This window comes from Bacillus rossius, unplaced genomic scaffold (genome assembly GCF_032445375.1).
Source record: "Bacillus rossius redtenbacheri isolate Brsri unplaced genomic scaffold, Brsri_v3 Brsri_v3_scf371, whole genome shotgun sequence".
In the NCBI taxonomy this organism is placed as follows: Eukaryota; Metazoa; Arthropoda; class Insecta; order Phasmatodea; family Bacillidae; genus Bacillus; species Bacillus rossius.
Genome location: NW_026962559.1, coordinates 1 through 27,982, shown reverse-complemented (window position 1 = coordinate 27,982; position 27,982 = coordinate 1). Strand labels below are relative to the sequence as shown.

At 55.3% G+C, this 27,982-nt stretch overlaps 23 non-coding genes across 23 annotated transcripts; 13 read left to right on the top strand and 10 right to left on the bottom strand.

The window, feature by feature from the left end:
• The first annotated feature begins 151 nt into the window (after positions 1 to 151).
• LOC134544395 (U1 spliceosomal RNA) lies at positions 152 to 314 on the top strand. Its single transcript, XR_010077721.1, has one exon. It is a non-coding gene; the product is annotated as a U1 spliceosomal RNA (small nuclear RNA).
• A 299-nt stretch (positions 315 to 613) lies between these two features.
• Positions 614 to 733, bottom strand: LOC134544412 (U5 spliceosomal RNA). The gene has a single exon (XR_010077738.1). It is a non-coding gene; the product is annotated as a U5 spliceosomal RNA (small nuclear RNA).
• Positions 734 to 1,276: 543 nt separating this feature from the next.
• LOC134544394 (U1 spliceosomal RNA) lies at positions 1,277 to 1,439 on the top strand. Its single transcript, XR_010077720.1, has one exon. It is a non-coding gene; the product is annotated as a U1 spliceosomal RNA (small nuclear RNA).
• A 299-nt stretch (positions 1,440 to 1,738) lies between these two features.
• Positions 1,739 to 1,858, bottom strand: LOC134544411 (U5 spliceosomal RNA). Its single transcript, XR_010077737.1, has one exon. It is a non-coding gene; the product is annotated as a U5 spliceosomal RNA (small nuclear RNA).
• A 543-nt stretch (positions 1,859 to 2,401) lies between these two features.
• LOC134544393 (U1 spliceosomal RNA) lies at positions 2,402 to 2,564 on the top strand. The gene has a single exon (XR_010077719.1). It is a non-coding gene; the product is annotated as a U1 spliceosomal RNA (small nuclear RNA).
• A 299-nt stretch (positions 2,565 to 2,863) lies between these two features.
• LOC134544410 (U5 spliceosomal RNA) lies at positions 2,864 to 2,983 on the bottom strand. Its single transcript, XR_010077736.1, has one exon. It is a non-coding gene; the product is annotated as a U5 spliceosomal RNA (small nuclear RNA).
• Positions 2,984 to 3,526: 543 nt separating this feature from the next.
• Positions 3,527 to 3,689, top strand: LOC134544392 (U1 spliceosomal RNA). The gene has a single exon (XR_010077718.1). It is a non-coding gene; the product is annotated as a U1 spliceosomal RNA (small nuclear RNA).
• Positions 3,690 to 3,988: 299 nt separating this feature from the next.
• LOC134544408 (U5 spliceosomal RNA) lies at positions 3,989 to 4,108 on the bottom strand. The gene has a single exon (XR_010077734.1). It is a non-coding gene; the product is annotated as a U5 spliceosomal RNA (small nuclear RNA).
• Positions 4,109 to 4,651: 543 nt separating this feature from the next.
• LOC134544391 (U1 spliceosomal RNA) lies at positions 4,652 to 4,814 on the top strand. The gene has a single exon (XR_010077717.1). It is a non-coding gene; the product is annotated as a U1 spliceosomal RNA (small nuclear RNA).
• Positions 4,815 to 11,152: 6,338 nt separating this feature from the next.
• Positions 11,153 to 11,315, top strand: LOC134544390 (U1 spliceosomal RNA). Its single transcript, XR_010077716.1, has one exon. It is a non-coding gene; the product is annotated as a U1 spliceosomal RNA (small nuclear RNA).
• A 6,362-nt stretch (positions 11,316 to 17,677) lies between these two features.
• LOC134544389 (U1 spliceosomal RNA) lies at positions 17,678 to 17,840 on the top strand. Its single transcript, XR_010077715.1, has one exon. It is a non-coding gene; the product is annotated as a U1 spliceosomal RNA (small nuclear RNA).
• Positions 17,841 to 18,139: 299 nt separating this feature from the next.
• Positions 18,140 to 18,259, bottom strand: LOC134544407 (U5 spliceosomal RNA). The gene has a single exon (XR_010077733.1). It is a non-coding gene; the product is annotated as a U5 spliceosomal RNA (small nuclear RNA).
• A 543-nt stretch (positions 18,260 to 18,802) lies between these two features.
• Positions 18,803 to 18,965, top strand: LOC134544388 (U1 spliceosomal RNA). Its single transcript, XR_010077714.1, has one exon. It is a non-coding gene; the product is annotated as a U1 spliceosomal RNA (small nuclear RNA).
• A 299-nt stretch (positions 18,966 to 19,264) lies between these two features.
• Positions 19,265 to 19,384, bottom strand: LOC134544406 (U5 spliceosomal RNA). The gene has a single exon (XR_010077732.1). It is a non-coding gene; the product is annotated as a U5 spliceosomal RNA (small nuclear RNA).
• A 543-nt stretch (positions 19,385 to 19,927) lies between these two features.
• On the top strand, positions 19,928 to 20,090 carry LOC134544419 (U1 spliceosomal RNA). The gene has a single exon (XR_010077744.1). It is a non-coding gene; the product is annotated as a U1 spliceosomal RNA (small nuclear RNA).
• Positions 20,091 to 20,389: 299 nt separating this feature from the next.
• Positions 20,390 to 20,509, bottom strand: LOC134544405 (U5 spliceosomal RNA). Its single transcript, XR_010077731.1, has one exon. It is a non-coding gene; the product is annotated as a U5 spliceosomal RNA (small nuclear RNA).
• Positions 20,510 to 21,052: 543 nt separating this feature from the next.
• LOC134544418 (U1 spliceosomal RNA) lies at positions 21,053 to 21,215 on the top strand. The gene has a single exon (XR_010077743.1). It is a non-coding gene; the product is annotated as a U1 spliceosomal RNA (small nuclear RNA).
• Positions 21,216 to 21,514: 299 nt separating this feature from the next.
• Positions 21,515 to 21,634, bottom strand: LOC134544404 (U5 spliceosomal RNA). Its single transcript, XR_010077730.1, has one exon. It is a non-coding gene; the product is annotated as a U5 spliceosomal RNA (small nuclear RNA).
• Positions 21,635 to 22,177: 543 nt separating this feature from the next.
• Positions 22,178 to 22,340, top strand: LOC134544409 (U1 spliceosomal RNA). Its single transcript, XR_010077735.1, has one exon. It is a non-coding gene; the product is annotated as a U1 spliceosomal RNA (small nuclear RNA).
• A 299-nt stretch (positions 22,341 to 22,639) lies between these two features.
• LOC134544403 (U5 spliceosomal RNA) lies at positions 22,640 to 22,759 on the bottom strand. The gene has a single exon (XR_010077729.1). It is a non-coding gene; the product is annotated as a U5 spliceosomal RNA (small nuclear RNA).
• Positions 22,760 to 23,302: 543 nt separating this feature from the next.
• LOC134544398 (U1 spliceosomal RNA) lies at positions 23,303 to 23,465 on the top strand. The gene has a single exon (XR_010077724.1). It is a non-coding gene; the product is annotated as a U1 spliceosomal RNA (small nuclear RNA).
• A 299-nt stretch (positions 23,466 to 23,764) lies between these two features.
• LOC134544402 (U5 spliceosomal RNA) lies at positions 23,765 to 23,884 on the bottom strand. Its single transcript, XR_010077728.1, has one exon. It is a non-coding gene; the product is annotated as a U5 spliceosomal RNA (small nuclear RNA).
• Positions 23,885 to 24,427: 543 nt separating this feature from the next.
• LOC134544387 (U1 spliceosomal RNA) lies at positions 24,428 to 24,590 on the top strand. The gene has a single exon (XR_010077713.1). It is a non-coding gene; the product is annotated as a U1 spliceosomal RNA (small nuclear RNA).
• The last annotated feature ends 3,392 nt before the right edge of the window (positions 24,591 to 27,982 follow it).

The window sequence follows — 27,982 nt, the reverse complement described above, 5'->3', positions numbered from 1 at the left end:
GGTGTGTACTGTCATGTAGTGTGATGAACTGGCACGGGAGTGTTATGTCTGGGGAAAGAGCTGTTTCGGAGGTAGAAGTACATAACCTCAAAACACGTTGATGAGGTGGTCCGAGCTCCAAGTGAAATAGAAAAGCGAAACACTGCGCAGCATACTTACCTGGCGTAGGGGCTACCCTGATCAAGCAGGGGGTTCCCCCAGGGTGAGGCTCTTCCCTTGCACTTCGGTTGAGCTGACCTCTGCGATTACCCCAAATGTGGGTAACTCGGGCGCGTAATTTTTGGTAGTCGGGACTGCGTTCGCGCTGTCCCGGTGAAAAAATTTCAACTTAGTAGTTGTGAAGTAGTGTTAAGAATTATGTACAGTGAAGTGTAATTTTTTTTTTTTTTTTCATCTGTGTATGGTATGTAATGCATTCGTAGGTCTCAAGTTTACGGTGCCTTGGCGAACAACCCCACCGTCTTGAAAGTGCGGAAGGAAGGTACGTAATTGTGCATGGTAATAGTTGAAAAAAGAAAAAAAAAATTCCCATGAACGATACTTGTCCAATTCGATTTTTCAGATTTCCCCCTCCCCGCCTCACCCCCGGGCCCAGTGGTTTAACGGTAACCGGCCCAGTGTGTAAACACTGGGCACAACAAAAAATTGTTTAAAGACTCATCAAATGTTCCCCTCCACGGAAATCTTTAGTAAAAGGCGAAAGATTTATGCGTTTGAAGGGAAACCAGAGCACGGTTGAAACTTTGAAAATCCGGACTATATAGGAAAAATGTGCGGACCACCACTAATGGTGAAAATAGCGTACGGTCGTGCAGCCTGAAGCCGCGAATCGTCCGAAAATCGCCTCGTGGGACACGGCACTCGATATTTCGTGAAACCCTAGGTATGTTGCTAATGGAAAAAAGTTCCCCTCTCGACTGTGCCGTGGTGCCCGCCTTTTTGCCGAGGCGGACGCGACGACCCGAGTGCCGCCACGCGGCAAACGGTGTAACCAAGTGCCGCCACGCGGCAAACGGGGTAACCAAATGCACGCGGCGGTCGACCGTCGCCGTGGGTACAGAAACAAAGGAAACGAGGTGCGAGTAGAAACGGGCAGTTGTAGGAAGAAATTGTATTTGCATTGTTGGTGTGTACTGTCATGTAGTGTGATGAACTGGCACGGGAGTGTTATGTCTGGGGAAAGAGCTGTTTCGGAGGTAGAAGTACATAACCTCAAAACACGTTGATGAGGTGGTCCGAGCTCCAAGTGAAATAGAAAAGCGAAACACTGCGCAGCATACTTACCTGGCGTAGGGGCTACCCTGATCAAGCAGGGGGTTCCCCCAGGGTGAGGCTCTTCCCTTGCACTTCGGTTGAGCTGACCTCTGCGATTACCCCAAATGTGGGTAACTCGGGCGCGTAATTTTTGGTAGTCGGGACTGCGTTCGCGCTGTCCCGGTGAAAAAATTTCAACTTAGTAGTTGTGAAGTAGTGTTAAGAATTATGTACAGTGAAGTGTAATTTTTTTTTTTTTTTTCATCTGTGTATGGTATGTAATGCATTCGTAGGTCTCAAGTTTACGGTGCCTTGGCGAACAACCCCACCGTCTTGAAAGTGCGGAAGGAAGGTACGTAATTGTGCATGGTAATAGTTGAAAAAAGAAAAAAAAAATTCCCATGAACGATACTTGTCCAATTCGATTTTTCAGATTTCCCCCTCCCCGCCTCACCCCCGGGCCCAGTGGTTTAACGGTAACCGGCCCAGTGTGTAAACACTGGGCACAACAAAAAATTGTTTAAAGACTCATCAAATGTTCCCCTCCACGGAAATCTTTAGTAAAAGGCGAAAGATTTATGCGTTTGAAGGGAAACCAGAGCACGGTTGAAACTTTGAAAATCCGGACTATATAGGAAAAATGTGCGGACCACCACTAATGGTGAAAATAGCGTACGGTCGTGCAGCCTGAAGCCGCGAATCGTCCGAAAATCGCCTCGTGGGACACGGCACTCGATATTTCGTGAAACCCTAGGTATGTTGCTAATGGAAAAAAGTTCCCCTCTCGACTGTGCCGTGGTGCCCGCCTTTTTGCCGAGGCGGACGCGACGACCCGAGTGCCGCCACGCGGCAAACGGTGTAACCAAGTGCCGCCACGCGGCAAACGGGGTAACCAAATGCACGCGGCGGTCGACCGTCGCCGTGGGTACAGAAACAAAGGAAACGAGGTGCGAGTAGAAACGGGCAGTTGTAGGAAGAAATTGTATTTGCATTGTTGGTGTGTACTGTCATGTAGTGTGATGAACTGGCACGGGAGTGTTATGTCTGGGGAAAGAGCTGTTTCGGAGGTAGAAGTACATAACCTCAAAACACGTTGATGAGGTGGTCCGAGCTCCAAGTGAAATAGAAAAGCGAAACACTGCGCAGCATACTTACCTGGCGTAGGGGCTACCCTGATCAAGCAGGGGGTTCCCCCAGGGTGAGGCTCTTCCCTTGCACTTCGGTTGAGCTGACCTCTGCGATTACCCCAAATGTGGGTAACTCGGGCGCGTAATTTTTGGTAGTCGGGACTGCGTTCGCGCTGTCCCGGTGAAAAAATTTCAACTTAGTAGTTGTGAAGTAGTGTTAAGAATTATGTACAGTGAAGTGTAATTTTTTTTTTTTTTTTCATCTGTGTATGGTATGTAATGCATTCGTAGGTCTCAAGTTTACGGTGCCTTGGCGAACAACCCCACCGTCTTGAAAGTGCGGAAGGAAGGTACGTAATTGTGCATGGTAATAGTTGAAAAAAGAAAAAAAAAATTCCCATGAACGATACTTGTCCAATTCGATTTTTCAGATTTCCCCCTCCCCGCCTCACCCCCGGGCCCAGTGGTTTAACGGTAACCGGCCCAGTGTGTAAACACTGGGCACAACAAAAAATTGTTTAAAGACTCATCAAATGTTCCCCTCCACGGAAATCTTTAGTAAAAGGCGAAAGATTTATGCGTTTGAAGGGAAACCAGAGCACGGTTGAAACTTTGAAAATCCGGACTATATAGGAAAAATGTGCGGACCACCACTAATGGTGAAAATAGCGTACGGTCGTGCAGCCTGAAGCCGCGAATCGTCCGAAAATCGCCTCGTGGGACACGGCACTCGATATTTCGTGAAACCCTAGGTATGTTGCTAATGGAAAAAAGTTCCCCTCTCGACTGTGCCGTGGTGCCCGCCTTTTTGCCGAGGCGGACGCGACGACCCGAGTGCCGCCACGCGGCAAACGGTGTAACCAAGTGCCGCCACGCGGCAAACGGGGTAACCAAATGCACGCGGCGGTCGACCGTCGCCGTGGGTACAGAAACAAAGGAAACGAGGTGCGAGTAGAAACGGGCAGTTGTAGGAAGAAATTGTATTTGCATTGTTGGTGTGTACTGTCATGTAGTGTGATGAACTGGCACGGGAGTGTTATGTCTGGGGAAAGAGCTGTTTCGGAGGTAGAAGTACATAACCTCAAAACACGTTGATGAGGTGGTCCGAGCTCCAAGTGAAATAGAAAAGCGAAACACTGCGCAGCATACTTACCTGGCGTAGGGGCTACCCTGATCAAGCAGGGGGTTCCCCCAGGGTGAGGCTCTTCCCTTGCACTTCGGTTGAGCTGACCTCTGCGATTACCCCAAATGTGGGTAACTCGGGCGCGTAATTTTTGGTAGTCGGGACTGCGTTCGCGCTGTCCCGGTGAAAAAATTTCAACTTAGTAGTTGTGAAGTAGTGTTAAGAATTATGTACAGTGAAGTGTAATTTTTTTTTTTTTTTTCATCTGTGTATGGTATGTAATGCATTCGTAGGTCTCAAGTTTACGGTGCCTTGGCGAACAACCCCACCGTCTTGAAAGTGCGGAAGGAAGGTACGTAATTGTGCATGGTAATAGTTGAAAAAAGAAAAAAAAAATTCCCATGAACGATACTTGTCCAATTCGATTTTTCAGATTTCCCCCTCCCCGCCTCACCCCCGGGCCCAGTGGTTTAACGGTAACCGGCCCAGTGTGTAAACACTGGGCACAACAAAAAATTGTTTAAAGACTCATCAAATGTTCCCCTCCACGGAAATCTTTAGTAAAAGGCGAAAGATTTATGCGTTTGAAGGGAAACCAGAGCACGGTTGAAACTTTGAAAATCCGGACTATATAGGAAAAATGTGCGGACCACCACTAATGGTGAAAATAGCGTACGGTCGTGCAGCCTGAAGCCGCGAATCGTCCGAAAATCGCCTCGTGGGACACGGCACTCGATATTTCGTGAAACCCTAGGTATGTTGCTAATGGAAAAAAGTTCCCCTCTCGACTGTGCCGTGGTGCCCGCCTTTTTGCCGAGGCGGACGCGACGACCCGAGTGCCGCCACGCGGCAAACGGTGTAACCAAGTGCCGCCACGCGGCAAACGGGGTAACCAAATGCACGCGGCGGTCGACCGTCGCCGTGGGTACAGAAACAAAGGAAACGAGGTGCGAGTAGAAACGGGCAGTTGTAGGAAGAAATTGTATTTGCATTGTTGGTGTGTACTGTCATGTAGTGTGATGAACTGGCACGGGAGTGTTATGTCTGGGGAAAGAGCTGTTTCGGAGGTAGAAGTACATAACCTCAAAACACGTTGATGAGGTGGTCCGAGCTCCAAGTGAAATAGAAAAGCGAAACACTGCGCAGCATACTTACCTGGCGTAGGGGCTACCCTGATCAAGCAGGGGGTTCCCCCAGGGTGAGGCTCTTCCCTTGCACTTCGGTTGAGCTGACCTCTGCGATTACCCCAAATGTGGGTAACTCGGGCGCGTAATTTTTGGTAGTCGGGACTGCGTTCGCGCTGTCCCGGTGAAAAAATTTCAACTTAGTAGTTGTGAAGTAGTGTTAAGAATTATGTACAGTGAAGTGTAATTTTTTTTTTTTTTTTCATCTGTGTATGGTATGTAATGCATTCGTAGGTCTCAAGTTTACGGTGCCTTGGCGAACAACCCCACCGTCTTGAAAGTGCGGAAGGAAGGTACGTAATTGTGCATGGTAATAGTTGAAAAAAGAAAAAAAAAATTCCCATGAACGATACTTGTCCAATTCGATTTTTCAGATTTCCCCCTCCCCGCCTCACCCCCGGGCCCAGTGGTTTAACGGTAACCGGCCCAGTGTGTAAACACTGGGCACAACAAAAAATTGTTTAAAGACTCATCAAATGTTCCCCTCCACGGAAATCTTTAGTTTTTTTTTTTTTTTTTTTTTTTTTTAAACAAAGGGAACTCCCACTGAAGGGAGTTACCCACCAAAAAATTCATCTTTAATATAAAAAGCGGATACAGGTGAACACAAATAAAACACAACATAGAACACGAATACATGGCCACAAGGGCGAATGGTGACAATCTTTATTCAACACTGACGAAACGGGGCCCCTCCGACGATACCGTCCTAGAGGTCCAGCTGCTTGTTGGGCGGCGAATCTTCTGTGGGCTGCCGGGGGCGACTCGGGGCGCAGAAGGTGCCGGGCCGCAGATGAAGACGGTCCGGAGCAGTGGCGATGTTAGGCAGTAGTTCACTGAGAGCAGAGATCTTGATGGGATGATGCCTGGTAACATTCCTCAGAGCCAACCGTGGACGTGGTGATCACCGTCGTCAGCTGCCGGGCCCACCAGCCGCGACTGCACCAGCGTCAACGTCATCAGGGTCAGGGCGTCTCAAATGATCGTAGGTAAAGAGCGGTCGGCGGGGGTGAGGAGCGTCAGGCAGGGGCTCTGCAAGGAGTCGGATCAGGGGGTTGTCAGAACGCCGGCAGTGGCGGAGAAACTTCTTAGTCACCTTGCAGAGCAGCTCGTGTAAGTGCGGGAGCCCAGTCTGGTCCAGGAGGGTCTGTCGTAAGGTGGCGCGAGGGAGACCGAGCAGGAGGCGGGCACCGAGAAAGTAGGACCGGGTGATCGGACGGAGGTTGTACAGAGAGGAGTGGACCCAAGCCGGGCACGCGTAGAGGAAGTGGGGAAGAACAAAGGAACGGTAGGCAGTCACACGAACGTCGAGAGGGGTGCCGGATGTCGGTCGGAGTATGGTGGCCAGCTGAGCCATGACGGCACGGGACTTGGTGCGGATTGAGTCGAGGTGCGGCAGAAAAGTAAAGGTATTGTCTAGGGTGACCCCCAGATAACGGATGCGAGGCGACCAGGGGATGGCTACGGTGGAGATGACTGGCGGGTGGTCGTGGTGTGGATGAAGTCGGGAGAAGAGGATGGATCGTGATTTAGAGTGATTGAGCCCGATGCCATGCGCGAGGAACTGATTGTTGAGGGAAGTGAGGCCGCGGCCGAGACGGTCGCAGAGCAGCCGCTCGGAAACTGAAGAGGCCAGGAGACAGGTATCATCGGCGTACTGGACAAGATAGGTGCCGGGAGGGGGCTTGAGATCAGAGATGTGGAGGGTAAAAAGTAGCGGTGAGAGAATGGCGCCCTGGGGGACGCCGGCGGAGATGGGGCGGGGGCCGGAGAGGACCCCCTCCACCCGAACCCGGAAGGTGCGACCCTCCAGGAAGGAGCAGAGGAGGCGGATGAGATGAGATGAGAGGTCGGTGGCAGAGAGGCGCTGGAGGAGCTGGGCATGCGGAACGGAATCGAAAGCACGGGCGAGGTCAAGAAGCACCATGCCCGTGTGTTGCCGCCTGGCGAATCCCTGGACCACCAGGTGCTCCACACGGGCAATGGCGTGGGTCGTCGAGTGGCGGGGGCGGAAACCGAACTGGTGGCGGGGTAGAAGGTCCAGGGTGGTGACTTGAAAGAGGAGACGGCGGTGGATCGCCCGTTCCGCGACCTTGGACAGAATAGGAAGAAGCGAGATGGGCCGAAAAGATGAAGGGAGAGACGGGGGCTTGCCAGGTTTGGGGATGGGTGAGACGACGGCGGTTTTCCAGGGGGTGGGGAAGTGGCAGAGGAGGAACATTGCGTTGAAAAGACGGGTCAGAAACACAAGGGCCTTGCGAGGTAGGGCACGGAGCACGGGGGAGGGCAGAGAGTCGTGGCCAGGAGCAGAACGGGGCCGAAGGCGGGCGAGCAGGGTGCGGACCTCGGAAGGCGTGACGAGCGGCAGGGGGAAGGTGGCCGGAAGGGGGGGCAAAGTGACGTGGCGAGACAGGAGGCGGGCCCCGTCCTCGTCGTCCGAAGACTCGGAGGACAGGGAAGGGCCGGGTGCGGATGCGAAGGTGGTCGCCAGGTAGGCGGCCACCGCCTCGGATCGCTCCGAGGCCGTTTCCGCCACACCCGTGGGGGTGGTCAGCGGGGGGATGGTGGTAGGAACCGAGCGGAGACGACGGACGTGAGACCAGAGGGAGCCGGAGCAAGCAGAGAGGGATTGGAGACGCCGAGTCTCCAGACGGGCCCTCCACTCCGCGACCAATCGCCGGCAGCGCCCCCGCAGCACCAGGTACACCCGCCGGTGCAGCAGGGAACGACTAGCCTGCCAGAGGACGCGGAAGCGGTTGCGCAAGGACAAGGCGTCCCGGAGGTAAGGCGGAAATGGGTCGACAAGGGGACGGGGGGGAACCAGAGGTATGTTGGCAGAGGCGGCCGCGGAAATGGCGTCGGTCAGCGAGAGAACGTTGGCGTCAAGGCGGGCAGGGGTATCGAACGGAACAGACAGGTCTATGGCAGCGGAGAGGGAACGCTGAAAACCGCCCCAGTCGGCCTTGGGAAAATCGAAGCGGGGGAGGTGGGGGTTAGAACGGGGGTGAAAGTGAAGTGTGGCAAGAACAGGCAAGTGGTCGGAGGTGCCGGAGGTGATGGTGGTGAGATCCGAGAGAATGGGGAGGGGCGTGGACAGTGCAAAGTCGATGATGCTGGGTTGCCGGTTGAGCTGGGCCGGAAAAAATGTCGGGGTCGGAGGGGCATAAAGAGAGAGAGGAGTACGCCGAAGGAGTTGCCGGAGGGAGCTGCCCCGCCGGTTCGCGGCGGCACAGCCCCAGAAGGGATGGGTGGCGTTGAAGTCCCCGGCCAGCACGACGTGGGCGTCGAGCCGACCGAGGGCGACAACGTCGGCCGTGGGAAAGGCGTACTGAGGGGGGAGGTACAAGGATACCAAGGTCAGGGAGTACGGGAGGCCGTGCAAGCGCACAGCAACCGCCTCGGCCGCGGGGGAAGAAGGGATGCGACGGCGATGATGTGAAATGGTGTTGCGGACGAGTAACGCCACCCCCCCGCCCCGACCATCGCGATCGGCACGGTGGACCGCATACCCGGGGACCAGGACGGGGGCAGAGGGGGAGAGCCAGGTCTCAGAAAGGAACACGACGTCGGGCGATCGCTCGTGGAGCAGGTGCAAAAGGTCGTGGAGCTTAGGGAGGAGGGAAAAGACGTTCCAGATGAGGACACTAAGGGGAGGGGCGGGATCCATCGAAGAAATTCAGAAGGGCCTGGAGGAGCACTTCGAACTTCTCGGTGGAGGTGCGGGCTCGGGAGAGTGCCGTCAGGACAGACCGGATGAGCGGGAGGTACTGTCGGATGAATGAAATGAAGTCGTGAATGAGGGATGAAAGCGACGAGCAGTCTGAGTCGGAGGCAAGCGGTCGAGAGTCAGAAGAAGGAGCGGAAGGAGGAGGGTGCGAGGTGGCAGAGGGGGGAACAACCGGTACAACGGGGGGAGGGCGTGCCCAAGCATTGGTGGAGAGAGCAGGAAACGTCTTGGGATCGGACAGGGACGGGACAGAGGGCCCGGTCCCCACGGCAGTCGTCGTGGCGTCAGTGAGTCGTTGAGGGTGTCGGCGCAGGTAAGCCTGAATCACGCGACAGTCAGTGGAAGTAGCGAAGTGGGCCCCGTCACAAAGCGTGCAGCGTCGGGTAGTCGAGGTGCAGTCCCGAGACCAGTGGGGCCCAGCGCACTTGAAACAGGCGAGGTCCCGGTGGCATCGGGAGGACGGGTGTCCAGGCCGCTGGCAGCGGTAGCACTGAGGTACGCGCCCCGAGCCGCGGTATTTCTCAACTGCCACCACCCAGCAGCCCAATGTCTTCAACTTCAGGAAGGGGGCTGCCTCACCCAGACCGGATGTAGTGACCAGGAAAGGCCGGGTCGTTGAAGTAGGAGAGGTGCGCATGGCCACCACAGATGCCACAGGTAGGTGCAGGTCGAGCAGGGACTGGGTGACCTCGTCAGCCGTCGTGGAGAGAGGGAGTTTCTTGATCACAACTCGATCGGCACGCTCGTCGGGGCGGAGATGGGTGTAGGGTTTATATCCGAGGCGTTGGAGTTCGTCAAATAGGAGCTGGTGGTCCTGAGGGTTGCTGGTATAAAAGGAGGTGCGGTCATTGACGGAGGTGACAGAGAGAGGACCGGAGAGGAGAGACTGAAAACGTTGTGCAGTGGCGAAGGGGCCGGCTGTGGGCGTGAGAAGGCAGGCGATCGGAGGCATGCGAGGCGTGCGAGGAGTGGAGGTAGGCGGGCGAGGCGCCGCCGAGGAGGAGGCACGAGGCTGCGAGGCTGGAGGGCGGGGTGGAGCACAAGATGAGCTGGGACTCGTCGAAGAGGGGCCCGGGAGAGTGGTGAAGGGCACAGGAGGAGGTTGCGTGTCGGGCCGGTGCCGCTTAGCATGCTGCTTGCGGCGGGGCTTGGCAGTCAAGGGTCGGTCCGAGGAGGCAGCCCCAGCGCCGTCGTCGGTGTCGGTATCCGGTAGACTGAGGAGACTGTCGTAGCGGTTGCTGGTAGGGACGGCATCGTCGGAGGAGTGCTGGTCGGGGTGGGCGCGCTTGACGGTCTTCGTGGGAACGATGAAGCCGGTGTCCATGGGAGTAGCAGTCGCAGCAGGAGGAACGGCGGCAGGCGGTGAGTCGGTCGGCAACAGCGGAAGAGAAGGCGCAGGAGACATGATCGGTGAAGTGATGCAGGCCGTGGTGGTAGTAGTAGTCACAGTTGGTGGTGTTGGAGCAGAGGTAGTCGTAGGCAGAGCGAGGATGGTGGAGACGTCCAGGCCGTGAAGATGTTTCGTCTCGCTGACCTTAATGCAAACAGTCTGGGTGCGCAGCCCGGCCGGCGCGGGGGAGGGAGGCGGAGCCACCCCCCCGACCCCAGCAGCGCCCGCCTCCCCAGACCCGACTTGCATGGTCTCCAAGCGCTGGCGATGCGGTCCACAGTATTGTCGTGGCTGGGGTGGCCGATTGTCAGTAGTCATCTCATCGCCAGAACCGGCCTCGGCCGAGGGCCTCGGACCAAAGTCGTCCCCGCCCTGGTTCGGCGTCATCGGGAGAGAGTCCATTCCAAACTCACCCCTCGGCCTCCCCAATAGGCTACAACTTGGTTGCCGGGAGTCACAAGAAGTGGCCTCGGCCGATGGCCTCTGACCGAGGTCGCCCCCGCCCTGGTTTGGCTTCATCGGGAGGGAGTCCATTCCAAACTCCCCCCTCAGCCGCCCCAATAGGCCGCGACTCGGTGGCGCACAGCACTCACAAGAAGAAGATCTAGGATCTAAGAACTAGATCTACACAAGAGCACTCCTGGTGGTCGACTCAGGAACTAGCAGCAGCAGGTCTCGGCGGCTCGCTGAAATTGCTGAAAGGAAACCAGTTAGTTAATGGCCAAAAGTGCTCAGATTTGCTTCAAAAAGCTTTTAAAAAATTCCCCTGAACAGTTTGATGCCTTTGAAGGGAAACCAGAGCACGGTTGAAACTTTGAAAATCCGGACTATATAGGAAAAATGTGCGGACCACCACTAATGGTGAAAATAGCGTACGGTCGTGCAGCCTGAAGCCGCGAATCGTCCGAAAATCGCCTCGTGGGACACGGCACTCGATATTTCGTGAAACCCTAGGTATGTTGCTAATGGAAAAAAGTTCCCCTCTCGACTGTGCCGTGGTGCCCGCCTTTTTGCCGAGGCGGACGCGACGACCCGAGTGCCGCCACGCGGCAAACGGTGTAACCAAGTGCCGCCACGCGGCAAACGGGGTAACCAAATGCACGCGGCGGTCGACCGTCGCCGTGGGTACAGAAACAAAGGAAACGAGGTGCGAGTAGAAACGGGCAGTTGTAGGAAGAAATTGTATTTGCATTGTTGGTGTGTACTGTCATGTAGTGTGATGAACTGGCACGGGAGTGTTATGTCTGGGGAAAGAGCTGTTTCGGAGGTAGAAGTACATAACCTCAAAACACGTTGATGAGGTGGTCCGAGCTCCAAGTGAAATAGAAAAGCGAAACACTGCGCAGCATACTTACCTGGCGTAGGGGCTACCCTGATCAAGCAGGGGGTTCCCCCAGGGTGAGGCTCTTCCCTTGCACTTCGGTTGAGCTGACCTCTGCGATTACCCCAAATGTGGGTAACTCGGGCGCGTAATTTTTGGTAGTCGGGACTGCGTTCGCGCTGTCCCGGTGAAAAAATTTCAACTTAGTAGTTGTGAAGTAGTGTTAAGAATTATGTACAGTGAAGTGTAATTTTTTTTTTTTTTTTCATCTGTGTATGGTATGTAATGCATTCGTAGGTCTCAAGTTTACGGTGCCTTGGCGAACAACCCCACCGTCTTGAAAGTGCGGAAGGAAGGTACGTAATTGTGCATGGTAATAGTTGAAAAAAGAAAAAAAAAATTCCCATGAACGATACTTGTCCAATTCGATTTTTCAGATTTCCCCCTCCCCGCCTCACCCCCGGGCCCAGTGGTTTAACGGTAACCGGCCCAGTGTGTAAACACTGGGCACAACAAAAAATTGTTTAAAGACTCATCAAATGTTCCCCTCCACGGAAATCTTTAGTTTTTTTTTTTTTTTTTTTTTTTTTTTTTTTTTTTTTTTTTTTTTTTTTTTAACAAAGGGAACTCCCACTGAAGGGAGTTACCCACCAAAAAATTCATCTTTAATATAAAAAGCGGATACAGGTGAACACAAATAAAACACAACATAGAACACGAATACATGGCCACAAGGGCGAATGGTGACAATCGTTATTCAACACTGACGAAACGGGGCCCCTCCGACGATACCGTCCTAGAGGTCCAGCTGCTTGTTGGGCGGCGAATCTTCTGTGGGCTGCCGGGGGCGACTCGGGGCGCAGAAGGTGCCGGGCCGCAGATGAAGACGGTCCGGAGCAGTGGCGATGGTAGGCAGTAGTTCACTGAGAGCAGAGATCTTGATGGGATGATGCCTGGTAACATTCCTCAGAGCCAACCGTGGACGTGGTGATCACCGTCGTCAGCTGCCGGGCCCACCAGCCGCGACTGCACCAGCGTCAACGTCATCGGGGTCAGGGCGTCTCAAATGATCGTAGGTAAAGAGCGGTCGGCGGGGGTGAGGGGCGTCAGGCAGGGGCTCTGCAAGGAGTCGGATCAGGGGGTTGTCAGAACGCCGGCAGTGGCGGAGGAACTTCTTAGTCACCTTGCAGAGCAGCTCGTGTAAGTGCGGGAGCCCAGTCTGGTCCAGGAGGGTCTGCCGTAAGGTGGCGCGAGGGAGACCGAGCAGGAGGCGGGCACCGAGAAAGTAGGACCGGGCGATCGGACGGAGGTTGTACAGAGAGGAGTGGACCCAAGCCGGGCACGCGTAGAGGAAGTGGGGAAGAACGAAGGAACGGTAGGCAGTCACACGAACGTCGAGAGGGGTGCCGGATGTCGGTCTGAGTACGGTGGCCAGCTGAGCCATGACGGCACGGGACTTGGTGCGGATGGAGTCGAGGTGCGGCAGAAAAGTAAAGGTATTGTCTAGGGTGACCCCCAGATAACGGATGCGAGGCGACCAGGGGATGGCTACGGCGGAGATGACTGGCGGGTGGTCGTGGTGTGGATGAAGTCGGGAGAAGAGGATGGATCGTGATTTAGAGTGATTGAGCCCGATGCCATGCGCGAGGAACTGATTGTTGAGGGAAGTGAGGCCGCGGCCGAGACGGTCGCAGAGCAGCCGCTCGGAAACTGAAGAGGCCAGGAGACAGGTATCATCGGCGTACTGGACAAGATAGGTGCCGGGAGGGGGCTTGAGATCAGAGATGTGGAGGGTAAAAAGTAGCGGTGAGAGAATGGCGCCCTGGGGGACGCCGGCGGAGATGGGGCGGGGGCCGGAGAGGACCCCCTCCACCCGAACCCGGAAGGTGCGACCCTCCAGGAAGGAGCAGAGGAGGCGGACGAGATGAGATGAGAGGTCGGTGGCAGAGAGGCGCTGGAGGAGCTGGGCATGCGGAACGGAATCGAAAGCACGGGCGAGGTCAAGAAGCACCATGCCCGTGTGTTGCCGCCTGGCGAATCCCTGGACCACCAGGTGCTCCACACGGGCAATGGCGTGGGTCGTCGAGTGGCGGGGGCGGAAACCGAACTGGTGGCGGGGTAGAAGGTCCAGGGTGGTGACTTGAAAGAGGAGACGGCGGTGGATCGCCCGTTCCGCGACCTTGGACAGAATAGGAAGAAGCGAGATGGGCCGAAAAGATGAAGGGAGAGACGGGGGCTTGCCAGGTTTGGGGATGGGTGAGACGATGGCGGTTTTCCAGGGGGTGGGGAAGTGGCAGAGGAGGAACATTGCGTTGAAAAGACGGGTCAGAAACACAAGGGCCTTGCGAGGTAGGGCACGGAGCACGGGGGAGGGCAGAGAGTCGTGGCCAGGAGCAGAACGGGGCCGAAGGCGGGCGAGCAGGGTGCGGACCTCGGAAGGCGTGACGAGCGGCAGGGGGAAGGTGGCCGGAAGGGGGGGCAAAGTGACGTGGCGAGACAGGAGGCGGGCCCCGTCCTCGTCGTCCGAAGACTCGGAGGACAGGGAAGGGCCGGGTGCGGATGCGAAGGTGGTCGCCAGGTAGGCGGCCACCGCCTCGGATCGCTCCGAGGCCGTTTCCGCCACACCCGTGGGGGTGGTCAGCGGGGGGATGGTGGTAGGAACCGAGCGGAGACGACGGACGTGAGACCAGAGGGAGCCGGAGCAAGCAGAGAGGGATTGGAGACGCCGAGTCTCCAGACGGGCCCTCCACTCCGCGACCAATCGCCGGCAGCGCCCCCGCAGCACCAGGTACACCCGCCGGTGCAGCAGGGAACGACTAGCCTGCCAGAGGACGCGGAAGCGGTTGCGCAAGGACAAGGCGTCCCGGAGGTAAGGCGGAAATGGGTCGACAAGGGGACGGGGGGGAACCAGAGGTATGTTGGCAGAGGCGGCCGCGGAAATGGCGTCGGTCAGCGAGAGAACGTTGGCGTCAAGGCGGGCAGGGGTATCGAACGGAACAGACAGGTCAATGGCAGCGGAGAGGGAACGCTGAAAACCGCCCCAGTCGGCCTTGGGAAAATCGAAGCGGGGGAGGTGGGGGTTAGAATGGGGGTGAAAGTGAAGTGTGGCAAGAACAGGCAAGTGGTCGGAGGTGCCGGAGGCGATGGTGGTGAGATCCGAGAGAATGGGGAGGGGCGTGGACAGTGCAAAGTCGATGATGCTGGGTTGCCGGTTGAGCTGGGCCGGAAAAAATGTCGGGGTCGGAGGGGCATAAAGAGAGAGAGGAGTACGCCGAAGGAGTTGCCGGAGGGAGCTGCCCCGCCGGTTTGCGGCGGCACAGCCCCAGAAGGGATGGGTGGCGTTGAAGTCCCCGGCCAGCACGACGTGGGCGTCGAGCCGACCGAGGGCGACAACGCCGGCCGTGGGAAAGGCGAACTGAGTGGGGAGGTACAAGGATACCAAGGTCAGGGAGTACGGGAGGCCGTGCAAGCGCACAGCAACCGCCTCGGCCGCGGGGGAAGAAGGGATGCGACGGCGATGATGTGAAATGGTGTTGCGGACGAGTAACGCCACCCCCCCGCCCCGACCATCGCGATCGGCACGGTGGACCGCATACCCGGGGACCAGGACGGGGGCAGAGGGGGAGAGCCAGGTCTCAGAAAGGAACACGACGTCGGGCGATCGCTCGTGGAGCAGGTGCAAAAGGTCGTGGAGCTTAGGGAGGAGGGAAAAGACGTTCCAGATGAGGACACTAAGGGGAGGGGCGGGATCCATCGAAGAAATTCAGAAGGGCCTGGAGGAGCACTTCGAACTTCTCGGTGGAGGTGCGGGCTCGGGAGAGTGCCGTCAGGACAGTCCGGATGAGCGGGAGGTACTGTCGGATGAATGAAATGAAGTCGTGAATGAGGGATGAAAGCGACGAGCAGTCTGAGTCGGAGGCAAGCGGTCGAGAGTCAGAAGAAGGAGCGGAAGGAGGAGGGTGCGAGGTGGCAGAGGGGGGAACAACCGGTACAACGGGGGGAGGGCGTGCCCAAGCATTGGTGGAGAGAGCAGGAAACGTCTTGGGATCGGACAGGGACGGGACAGAGGGCCCGGTCCCCACGGCAGTCGTCGTGGCGTCAGTGAGTCGTTGAGGGTGTCGGCGCAGGTAAGCCTGAATCACGCGACAGTCAGTGGAAGTAGCGAAGTGGGCCCCGTCACAGAGCGTGCAGCGTCGGGTAGTCGAGGTGCAGTCCCGAGACCAGTGGGGCCCAGCGCACTTGAAACAGGCGAGGTCCCGGTGGCATCGGGAGGACGGGTGTCCAGGCCGCTGGCAGCGGTAGCACTGAGGTACGCGCCCCGAGCCGCGGTATTTCTCAACTGCCACCACCCAGCAGCCCAATGTCTTCAACTTCAGGAAGGGGGCTGCCTCACCCAGACCGGATGTAGTGACCAGGAAAGGCCGGGTCGTTGAAGTAGGAGAGGTGCGCATGGCCACCACAGATGCCACAGGTAGGTGCAGGTCGAGCAGGGACTGGGTGACCTCGTCAGCCGTCGTGGAGAGAGGGAGTTTCTTGATCACAACTCGATCGGCACGCTCGTCGGGGCGGAGATGGGTGTAGGGTTTATATCCGAGGCGTTGGAGTTCGTCAAATAGGAGCTGGTGGTCCTGAGGGTTGCTGGTATAAAAGGAGGTGCGGTCATTGACGGAGGTGACAGAGAGAGGACCGGAGAGGAGAGACTGAAAACGTTGTGCAGTGGCGAAGGGGCCGGCTGTGGGCGTGAGAAGGCAGGCGATCGGAGGCATGCGAGGCGTGCGAGGAGTGGAGGTAGGCGGGCGAGGCGCCGCCGAGGAGGAGGCACGAGGCTGCGAGGCTGGAGGGCGGGGTGGAGCACGAGATGAGCTGGGACTCGTCGAAGAGGGGCCCGGGAGAGTGGTGAAGGGCACAGGAGGAGGTTGCGTGTCGGGCCGGTGCCGTTTAGCATGCTGCTTGCGGCGGGGCTTGGCAGTCAAGGGTCGGTCCGAGGAGGCAGCCCCAGCGCCGTCGTCGGTGTCGGTATCCGGTAGACTGAGGAGACTGTCGTAGCGGTTGCTGGTAGGGACGGCATCGTCGGAGGAGTGCTGGTCGGGGTGGGCGCGCTTGACGGTCTTCGTGGGAACGATGAAGCCGGTGTCCATGGGAGTAGCAGTCGCAGCAGGAGGAACGGCGGCAGGCGGTGAGTCGGTCGGCAACAGCGGAAGAGAAGGCGCAGGAGACATGATCGGTGAAGTGATGCAGGCCGTGGTGGTAGTAGTAGTCACAGTTGGTGGTGTTGGAGCAGAGGTAGTCGTAGGCAGAGCGAGGATGGTGGAGACGTCCAGGCCGTGAAGATGTTTCGTCTCGCTGACCTTAATGCAAACAGTCTGGGTGCGCAGCCCGGCCGGCGCGGGGGAGGGAGGCGGAGCCACCCCCCCGACCCCAGCAGCGCCCGCCTCCCCAGACCCGACTTGCATGGTCTCCAAGCGCTGGCGATGCGGTCCACAGTATTGTCGTGGCTGGGGTGGCCGATTGTCAGTAGTCATCTCATCGCCAGAACCGGCCTCGGCCGAGGGCCTCGGACCAAAGTCGTCCCCGCCCTGGTTCGGCGTCATCGGGAGAGAGTCCATTCCAAACTCTCCCCTCGGCCTCCCCAATAGGCTACAACTTGGTTGCCGGGAGTCACAAGAAGTGGCCTCGGCCGATGGCCTCTGACCGAGGTCGCCCCCGCCCTGGTTTGGCTTCATCGGGAGGGAGTCCATTCCAAACTCCCCCCTCAGCCGCCCCAATAGGCCGCGACTCGGTGGCGCACAGCACTCACAAGAAGAAGATCTAGGATCTAAGAACTAGATCTACACAAGAGCACTCCTGGTGGTCGACTCAGGAACTAGCAGCAGCAGGTCTCGGCGGCTCGCTGAAATTGCTGAAAGGAAACCAGTTAGTTAATGGCCAAAAGTGCTCAGATTTGCTTCAAAAAGCTTTTAAAAAATTCCCCTGAACAGTTTGATGCCTTTGAAGGGAAACCAGAGCACGGTTGAAACTTTGAAAATCCGGACTATATAGGAAAAATGTGCGGACCACCACTAATGGTGAAAATAGCGTACGGTCGTGCAGCCTGAAGCCGCGAATCGTCCGAAAATCGCCTCGTGGGACACGGCACTCGATATTTCGTGAAACCCTAGGTATGTTGCTAATGGAAAAAAGTTCCCCTCTCGACTGTGCCGTGGTGCCCGCCTTTTTGCCGAGGCGGACGCGACGACCCGAGTGCCGCCACGCGGCAAACGGTGTAACCAAGTGCCGCCACGCGGCAAACGGGGTAACCAAATGCACGCGGCGGTCGACCGTCGCCGTGGGTACAGAAACAAAGGAAACGAGGTGCGAGTAGAAACGGGCAGTTGTAGGAAGAAATTGTATTTGCATTGTTGGTGTGTACTGTCATGTAGTGTGATGAACTGGCACGGGAGTGTTATGTCTGGGGAAAGAGCTGTTTCGGAGGTAGAAGTACATAACCTCAAAACACGTTGATGAGGTGGTCCGAGCTCCAAGTGAAATAGAAAAGCGAAACACTGCGCAGCATACTTACCTGGCGTAGGGGCTACCCTGATCAAGCAGGGGGTTCCCCCAGGGTGAGGCTCTTCCCTTGCACTTCGGTTGAGCTGACCTCTGCGATTACCCCAAATGTGGGTAACTCGGGCGCGTAATTTTTGGTAGTCGGGACTGCGTTCGCGCTGTCCCGGTGAAAAAATTTCAACTTAGTAGTTGTGAAGTAGTGTTAAGAATTATGTACAGTGAAGTGTAATTTTTTTTTTTTTTTTCATCTGTGTATGGTATGTAATGCATTCGTAGGTCTCAAGTTTACGGTGCCTTGGCGAACAACCCCACCGTCTTGAAAGTGCGGAAGGAAGGTACGTAATTGTGCATGGTAATAGTTGAAAAAAGAAAAAAAAAATTCCCATGAACGATACTTGTCCAATTCGATTTTTCAGATTTCCCCCTCCCCGCCTCACCCCCGGGCCCAGTGGTTTAACGGTAACCGGCCCAGTGTGTAAACACTGGGCACAACAAAAAATTGTTTAAAGACTCATCAAATGTTCCCCTCCACGGAAATCTTTAGTAAAAGGCGAAAGATTTATGCGTTTGAAGGGAAACCAGAGCACGGTTGAAACTTTGAAAATCCGGACTATATAGGAAAAATGTGCGGACCACCACTAATGGTGAAAATAGCGTACGGTCGTGCAGCCTGAAGCCGCGAATCGTCCGAAAATCGCCTCGTGGGACACGGCACTCGATATTTCGTGAAACCCTAGGTATGTTGCTAATGGAAAAAAGTTCCCCTCTCGACTGTGCCGTGGTGCCCGCCTTTTTGCCGAGGCGGACGCGACGACCCGAGTGCCGCCACGCGGCAAACGGTGTAACCAAGTGCCGCCACGCGGCAAACGGGGTAACCAAATGCACGCGGCGGTCGACCGTCGCCGTGGGTACAGAAACAAAGGAAACGAGGTGCGAGTAGAAACGGGCAGTTGTAGGAAGAAATTGTATTTGCATTGTTGGTGTGTACTGTCATGTAGTGTGATGAACTGGCACGGGAGTGTTATGTCTGGGGAAAGAGCTGTTTCGGAGGTAGAAGTACATAACCTCAAAACACGTTGATGAGGTGGTCCGAGCTCCAAGTGAAATAGAAAAGCGAAACACTGCGCAGCATACTTACCTGGCGTAGGGGCTACCCTGATCAAGCAGGGGGTTCCCCCAGGGTGAGGCTCTTCCCTTGCACTTCGGTTGAGCTGACCTCTGCGATTACCCCAAATGTGGGTAACTCGGGCGCGTAATTTTTGGTAGTCGGGACTGCGTTCGCGCTGTCCCGGTGAAAAAATTTCAACTTAGTAGTTGTGAAGTAGTGTTAAGAATTATGTACAGTGAAGTGTAATTTTTTTTTTTTTTTTCATCTGTGTATGGTATGTAATGCATTCGTAGGTCTCAAGTTTACGGTGCCTTGGCGAACAACCCCACCGTCTTGAAAGTGCGGAAGGAAGGTACGTAATTGTGCATGGTAATAGTTGAAAAAAGAAAAAAAAAATTCCCATGAACGATACTTGTCCAATTCGATTTTTCAGATTTCCCCCTCCCCGCCTCACCCCCGGGCCCAGTGGTTTAACGGTAACCGGCCCAGTGTGTAAACACTGGGCACAACAAAAAATTGTTTAAAGACTCATCAAATGTTCCCCTCCACGGAAATCTTTAGTAAAAGGCGAAAGATTTATGCGTTTGAAGGGAAACCAGAGCACGGTTGAAACTTTGAAAATCCGGACTATATAGGAAAAATGTGCGGACCACCACTAATGGTGAAAATAGCGTACGGTCGTGCAGCCTGAAGCCGCGAATCGTCCGAAAATCGCCTCGTGGGACACGGCACTCGATATTTCGTGAAACCCTAGGTATGTTGCTAATGGAAAAAAGTTCCCCTCTCGACTGTGCCGTGGTGCCCGCCTTTTTGCCGAGGCGGACGCGACGACCCGAGTGCCGCCACGCGGCAAACGGTGTAACCAAGTGCCGCCACGCGGCAAACGGGGTAACCAAATGCACGCGGCGGTCGACCGTCGCCGTGGGTACAGAAACAAAGGAAACGAGGTGCGAGTAGAAACGGGCAGTTGTAGGAAGAAATTGTATTTGCATTGTTGGTGTGTACTGTCATGTAGTGTGATGAACTGGCACGGGAGTGTTATGTCTGGGGAAAGAGCTGTTTCGGAGGTAGAAGTACATAACCTCAAAACACGTTGATGAGGTGGTCCGAGCTCCAAGTGAAATAGAAAAGCGAAACACTGCGCAGCATACTTACCTGGCGTAGGGGCTACCCTGATCAAGCAGGGGGTTCCCCCAGGGTGAGGCTCTTCCCTTGCACTTCGGTTGAGCTGACCTCTGCGATTACCCCAAATGTGGGTAACTCGGGCGCGTAATTTTTGGTAGTCGGGACTGCGTTCGCGCTGTCCCGGTGAAAAAATTTCAACTTAGTAGTTGTGAAGTAGTGTTAAGAATTATGTACAGTGAAGTGTAATTTTTTTTTTTTTTTTCATCTGTGTATGGTATGTAATGCATTCGTAGGTCTCAAGTTTACGGTGCCTTGGCGAACAACCCCACCGTCTTGAAAGTGCGGAAGGAAGGTACGTAATTGTGCATGGTAATAGTTGAAAAAAGAAAAAAAAAATTCCCATGAACGATACTTGTCCAATTCGATTTTTCAGATTTCCCCCTCCCCGCCTCACCCCCGGGCCCAGTGGTTTAACGGTAACCGGCCCAGTGTGTAAACACTGGGCACAACAAAAAATTGTTTAAAGACTCATCAAATGTTCCCCTCCACGGAAATCTTTAGTAAAAGGCGAAAGATTTATGCGTTTGAAGGGAAACCAGAGCACGGTTGAAACTTTGAAAATCCGGACTATATAGGAAAAATGTGCGGACCACCACTAATGGTGAAAATAGCGTACGGTCGTGCAGCCTGAAGCCGCGAATCGTCCGAAAATCGCCTCGTGGGACACGGCACTCGATATTTCGTGAAACCCTAGGTATGTTGCTAATGGAAAAAAGTTCCCCTCTCGACTGTGCCGTGGTGCCCGCCTTTTTGCCGAGGCGGACGCGACGACCCGAGTGCCGCCACGCGGCAAACGGTGTAACCAAGTGCCGCCACGCGGCAAACGGGGTAACCAAATGCACGCGGCGGTCGACCGTCGCCGTGGGTACAGAAACAAAGGAAACGAGGTGCGAGTAGAAACGGGCAGTTGTAGGAAGAAATTGTATTTGCATTGTTGGTGTGTACTGTCATGTAGTGTGATGAACTGGCACGGGAGTGTTATGTCTGGGGAAAGAGCTGTTTCGGAGGTAGAAGTACATAACCTCAAAACACGTTGATGAGGTGGTCCGAGCTCCAAGTGAAATAGAAAAGCGAAACACTGCGCAGCATACTTACCTGGCGTAGGGGCTACCCTGATCAAGCAGGGGGTTCCCCCAGGGTGAGGCTCTTCCCTTGCACTTCGGTTGAGCTGACCTCTGCGATTACCCCAAATGTGGGTAACTCGGGCGCGTAATTTTTGGTAGTCGGGACTGCGTTCGCGCTGTCCCGGTGAAAAAATTTCAACTTAGTAGTTGTGAAGTAGTGTTAAGAATTATGTACAGTGAAGTGTAATTTTTTTTTTTTTTTTCATCTGTGTATGGTATGTAATGCATTCGTAGGTCTCAAGTTTACGGTGCCTTGGCGAACAACCCCACCGTCTTGAAAGTGCGGAAGGAAGGTACGTAATTGTGCATGGTAATAGTTGAAAAAAGAAAAAAAAAATTCCCATGAACGATACTTGTCCAATTCGATTTTTCAGATTTCCCCCTCCCCGCCTCACCCCCGGGCCCAGTGGTTTAACGGTAACCGGCCCAGTGTGTAAACACTGGGCACAACAAAAAATTGTTTAAAGACTCATCAAATGTTCCCCTCCACGGAAATCTTTAGTAAAAGGCGAAAGATTTATGCGTTTGAAGGGAAACCAGAGCACGGTTGAAACTTTGAAAATCCGGACTATATAGGAAAAATGTGCGGACCACCACTAATGGTGAAAATAGCGTACGGTCGTGCAGCCTGAAGCCGCGAATCGTCCGAAAATCGCCTCGTGGGACACGGCACTCGATATTTCGTGAAACCCTAGGTATGTTGCTAATGGAAAAAAGTTCCCCTCTCGACTGTGCCGTGGTGCCCGCCTTTTTGCCGAGGCGGACGCGACGACCCGAGTGCCGCCACGCGGCAAACGGTGTAACCAAGTGCCGCCACGCGGCAAACGGGGTAACCAAATGCACGCGGCGGTCGACCGTCGCCGTGGGTACAGAAACAAAGGAAACGAGGTGCGAGTAGAAACGGGCAGTTGTAGGAAGAAATTGTATTTGCATTGTTGGTGTGTACTGTCATGTAGTGTGATGAACTGGCACGGGAGTGTTATGTCTGGGGAAAGAGCTGTTTCGGAGGTAGAAGTACATAACCTCAAAACACGTTGATGAGGTGGTCCGAGCTCCAAGTGAAATAGAAAAGCGAAACACTGCGCAGCATACTTACCTGGCGTAGGGGCTACCCTGATCAAGCAGGGGGTTCCCCCAGGGTGAGGCTCTTCCCTTGCACTTCGGTTGAGCTGACCTCTGCGATTACCCCAAATGTGGGTAACTCGGGCGCGTAATTTTTGGTAGTCGGGACTGCGTTCGCGCTGTCCCGGTGAAAAAATTTCAACTTAGTAGTTGTGAAGTAGTGTTAAGAATTATGTACAGTGAAGTGTAATTTTTTTTTTTTTTTTCATCTGTGTATGGTATGTAATGCATTCGTAGGTCTCAAGTTTACGGTGCCTTGGCGAACAACCCCACCGTCTTGAAAGTGCGGAAGGAAGGTACGTAATTGTGCATGGTAATAGTTGAAAAAAGAAAAAAAAAATTCCCATGAACGATACTTGTCCAATTCGATTTTTCAGATTTCCCCCTCCCCGCCTCACCCCCGGGCCCAGTGGTTTAACGGTAACCGGCCCAGTGTGTAAACACTGGGCACAACAAAAAATTGTTTAAAGACTCATCAAATGTTCCCCTCCACGGAAATCTTTAGTAAAAGGCGAAAGATTTATGCGTTTGAAGGGAAACCAGAGCACGGTTGAAACTTTGAAAATCCGGACTATATAGGAAAAATGTGCGGACCACCACTAATGGTGAAAATAGCGTACGGTCGTGCAGCCTGAAGCCGCGAATCGTCCGAAAATCGCCTCGTGGGACACGGCACTCGATATTTCGTGAAACCCTAGGTATGTTGCTAATGGAAAAAAGTTCCCCTCTCGACTGTGCCGTGGTGCCCGCCTTTTTGCCGAGGCGGACGCGACGACCCGAGTGCCGCCACGCGGCAAACGGTGTAACCAAGTGCCGCCACGCGGCAAACGGGGTAACCAAATGCACGCGGCGGTCGACCGTCGCCGTGGGTACAGAAACAAAGGAAACGAGGTGCGAGTAGAAACGGGCAGTTGTAGGAAGAAATTGTATTTGCATTGTTGGTGTGTACTGTCATGTAGTGTGATGAACTGGCACGGGAGTGTTATGTCTGGGGAAAGAGCTGTTTCGGAGGTAGAAGTACATAACCTCAAAACACGTTGATGAGGTGGTCCGAGCTCCAAGTGAAATAGAAAAGCGAAACACTGCGCAGCATACTTACCTGGCGTAGGGGCTACCCTGATCAAGCAGGGGGTTCCCCCAGGGTGAGGCTCTTCCCTTGCACTTCGGTTGAGCTGACCTCTGCGATTACCCCAAATGTGGGTAACTCGGGCGCGTAATTTTTGGTAGTCGGGACTGCGTTCGCGCTGTCCCGGTGAAAAAATTTCAACTTAGTAGTTGTGAAGTAGTGTTAAGAATTATGTACAGTGAAGTGTAATTTTTTTTTTTTTTTTCATCTGTGTATGGTATGTAATGCATTCGTAGGTCTCAAGTTTACGGTGCCTTGGCGAACAACCCCACCGTCTTGAAAGTGCGGAAGGAAGGTACGTAATTGTGCATGGTAATAGTTGAAAAAAGAAAAAAAAAATTCCCATGAACGATACTTGTCCAATTCGATTTTTCAGATTTCCCCCTCCCCGCCTCACCCCCGGGCCCAGTGGTTTAACGGTAACCGGCCCAGTGTGTAAACACTGGGCACAACAAAAAATTGTTTAAAGACTCATCAAATGTTCCCCTCCACGGAAATCTTTAGTAAAAGGCGAAAGATTTATGCGTTTGAAGGGAAACCAGAGCACGGTTGAAACTTTGAAAATCCGGACTATATAGGAAAAATGTGCGGACCACCACTAATGGTGAAAATAGCGTACGGTCGTGCAGCCTGAAGCCGCGAATCGTCCGAAAATCGCCTCGTGGGACACGGCACTCGATATTTCGTGAAACCCTAGGTATGTTGCTAATGGAAAAAAGTTCCCCTCTCGACTGTGCCGTGGTGCCCGCCTTTTTGCCGAGGCGGACGCGACGACCCGAGTGCCGCCACGCGGCAAACGGTGTAACCAAGTGCCGCCACGCGGCAAACGGGGTAACCAAATGCACGCGGCGGTCGACCGTCGCCGTGGGTACAGAAACAAAGGAAACGAGGTGCGAGTAGAAACGGGCAGTTGTAGGAAGAAATTGTATTTGCATTGTTGGTGTGTACTGTCATGTAGTGTGATGAACTGGCACGGGAGTGTTATGTCTGGGGAAAGAGCTGTTTCGGAGGTAGAAGTACATAACCTCAAAACACGTTGATGAGGTGGTCCGAGCTCCAAGTGAAATAGAAAAGCGAAACACTGCGCAGCATACTTACCTGGCGTAGGGGCTACCCTGATCAAGCAGGGGGTTCCCCCAGGGTGAGGCTCTTCCCTTGCACTTCGGTTGAGCTGACCTCTGCGATTACCCCAAATGTGGGTAACTCGGGCGCGTAATTTTTGGTAGTCGGGACTGCGTTCGCGCTGTCCCGGTGAAAAAATTTCAACTTAGTAGTTGTGAAGTAGTGTTAAGAATTATGTACAGTGAAGTGTAATTTTTTTTTTTTTTTTCATCTGTGTATGGTATGTAATGCATTCGTAGGTCTCAAGTTTACGGTGCCTTGGCGAACAACCCCACCGTCTTGAAAGTGCGGAAGGAAGGTACGTAATTGTGCATGGTAATAGTTGAAAAAAGAAAAAAAAAATTCCCATGAACGATACTTGTCCAATTCGATTTTTCAGATTTCCCCCTCCCCGCCTCACCCCCGGGCCCAGTGGTTTAACGGTAACCGGCCCAGTGTGTAAACACTGGGCACAACAAAAAATTGTTTAAAGACTCATCAAATGTTCCCCTCCACGGAAATCTTTAGTTTTTTTTTTTTTTTTTTTTTTTTTTTTTTTTTACAAAGGGAACTCCCACTGAAGGGAGTTACCCACCAAAAAATTCATCTTTAATATAAAAAGCGGATACAGGTGAACACAAATAAAATAAAACACAACATAGAACACGAATACATGGCCACAAGGGCGAATGGTGACAATCTTTATTCAACACTGACGAAACGGGGCCCCTCCGACGATACCGTCCTAGAGGTCCAGCTGCTTGTTGGGCGGCGAATCTTCTGTGGGCTGCCGGGGGCGACTCGGGGCGCAGAAGGTGCCGGGCCGCAGATGAAGACGGTCCGGAGCAGTGGCGATGGTAGGCAGTAGTTCACTGAGAGCAGAGATCGTGATGGGATGATGCCTGGTAACATTCCTCAGAGCCAACCGTGGACGTGGTGATCACCGTCGTCAGCTGCCGGGCCCACCAGCCGCGACTGCACCAGCGTCAACGTCATCGGGGTCAGGGCGTCTCAAATGATCGTAGGTAAAGAGCGGTCGGCGGGGGTGAGGGGCGTCAGGCAGGGGCTCTGCAAGGAGTCGGATCAGGGGGTTGTCAGAACGCCGGCAGTGGCGGAGGAACTTCTTAGTCACCTTGCAGAGCAGCTCGTGTAAGTGCGGGAGCCCAGTCTGGTCCAGGAGGGTCTGCCGTAAGGTGGCGCGAGGGAGACCGAGCAGGAGGCGGGCACCGAGAAAGTAGGACCGGGCGATCGGACGGAGGTTGTACAGAGAGGAGTGGACCCAAGCCGGGCACGCGTAGAGGAAGTGGGGAAGAACGAAGGAACGGTAGGCAGTCACACGAACGTCGAGAGGGGTGCCGGATGTCGGTCTGAGTACGGTGGCCAGCTGAGCCATGACGGCACGGGACTTGGTGCGGATGGAGTCGAGGTGCGGCAGAAAAGTAAAGGTATTGTCTAGGGTGACCCCCAGATAACGGATGCGAGGCGACCAGGGGATGGCTACGGCGGAGATGACTGGCGGGTGGTCGTGGTGTGGATGAAGTCGGGAGAAGAGGATGGATCGTGATTTAGAGTGATTGAGCCCGATGCCATGCGCGAGGAACTGATTGTTGAGGGAAGTGAGGCCGCGGCCGAGACGGTCGCAGAGCAGCCGCTCGGAAACTGAAGAGGCCAGGAGACAGGTATCATCGGCGTACTGGACAAGATAGGTGCCGGGAGGGGGCTTGAGATCAGAGATGTGGAGGGTAAAAAGTAGCGGTGAGAGAATGGCGCCCTGGGGGACGCCGGCGGAGATGGGGCGGGGGCCGGAGAGGACCCCCTCCACCCGAACCCCGGAAGGTGCGACCCTCCAGGAAGGAGCAGAGGAGGCGGACGAGATGAGATGAGAGGTCGGTGGCAGAGAGGCGCTGGAGGAGCTGGGCATGCGGAACGGAATCGAAAGCACGGGCGAGGTCAAGAAGCACCATGCCCCGTGTGTTGCCGCCTGGCGAATCCCTGGACCACCAGGTGCTACACGGGCAATGGCGTGGGTCGTCGAGTGGCGGGGGCGGAAACCGAACTGGTGGCGGGGTAGAAGGTCCAGGGTGGTGACTTGAAAGAGGAGACGGCGGTGGATCGCCCGTTCCGCGACCTTGGACAGAATAGGAAGAAGCGAGATGGGCCGAAAAGATGAAGGGAGAGACGGGGGCTTGCCAGGTTTGGGGATGGGTGAGACGATGGCGGTTTTCCAGGGGGTGGGGAAGTGGCAGAGGAGGAACATTGCGTTGAAAAGACGGGTCAGAAACACAAGGGCCTTGCGAGGTAGGGCACGGAGCACGGGGGAGGGCAGAGAGTCGTGGCCAGGAGCAGAACGGGGCCGAAGGCGGGCGAGCAGGGTGCGGACCTCGGAAGGCGTGACGAGCGGCAGGGGGAAGGTGGCCGGAAGGGGGGGGCAAAGTGACGTGGCGAGACAGGAGGGCGGGCCCCGTCCTCGTCGTCCGAAGACTCGGAGGACAGGGAAGGGCCGGGTGCGGATGCGAAGGTGGTCGCCAGGTAGGCGGCCACCGCCTCGGATCGCTCCGAGGCCGTTTCCGCCACACCCGTGGGGGTGGTCAGCGGGGGGATGGTGGTAGGAACCGAGCGGAGACGACGGACGTGAGACCAGAGGGAGCCGGAGCAAGCAGAGAGGGATTGGAGACGCCGAGTCTCCAGACGGGCCCTCCACTCCGCGACCAATCGCCGGCAGCGCCCCCGCAGCACCAGGTACACCCGCCGGTGCAGCAGGGAACGACTAGCCTGCCAGAGGACGCGGAAGCGGTTGCGCAAGGACAAGGCGTCCCGGAGGTAAGGCGGAAATGGGTCGACAAGGGGACGGGGGGGAACCAGAGGTATGTTGGCAGAGGCGGCCGCGGAAATGGCGTCGGTCAGCGAGAGAACGTTGGCGTCAAGGCGGGCAGGGGTATCGAACGGAACAGACAGGTCAATGGCAGCGGAGAGGGAACGCTGAAAACCGCCCCAGTCGGCCTTGGGAAAATCGAAGCGGGGGAGGTGGGGGTTAGAATGGGGGTGAAAGTGAAGTGTGGCAAGAACAGGCAAGTGGTCGGAGGTGCCGGAGGCGATGGTGGTGAGATCCGAGAGAATGGGGAGGGGCGTGGACAGTGCAAAGTCGATGATGCTGGGTTGCCGGTTGAGCTGGGCCGGAAAAAATGTCGGGGTCGGAGGGGCATAAAGAGAGAGAGGAGTACGCCGAAGGAGTTGCCGGAGGGAGCTGCCCCGCCGGTTTGCGGCGGCACAGCCCCAGAAGGGATGGGTGGCGTTGAAGTCCCCGGCCAGCACGACGTGGGCGTCGAGCCGACCGAGGGCGACAACGTCGGCCGTGGGAAAGGCGAACTGAGGGGGGAGGTACAAGGATACCAAGGTCAGGGAGTACGGGAGGCCGTGCAAGCGCACAGCAACCGCCTCGGCCGCGGGGGAAGAAGGGATGCGACGGCGATGATGTGAAATGGTGTTGCGGACGAGTAACGCCACCCCCCCGCCCCGACCATCGCGATCGGCACGGTGGACCGCA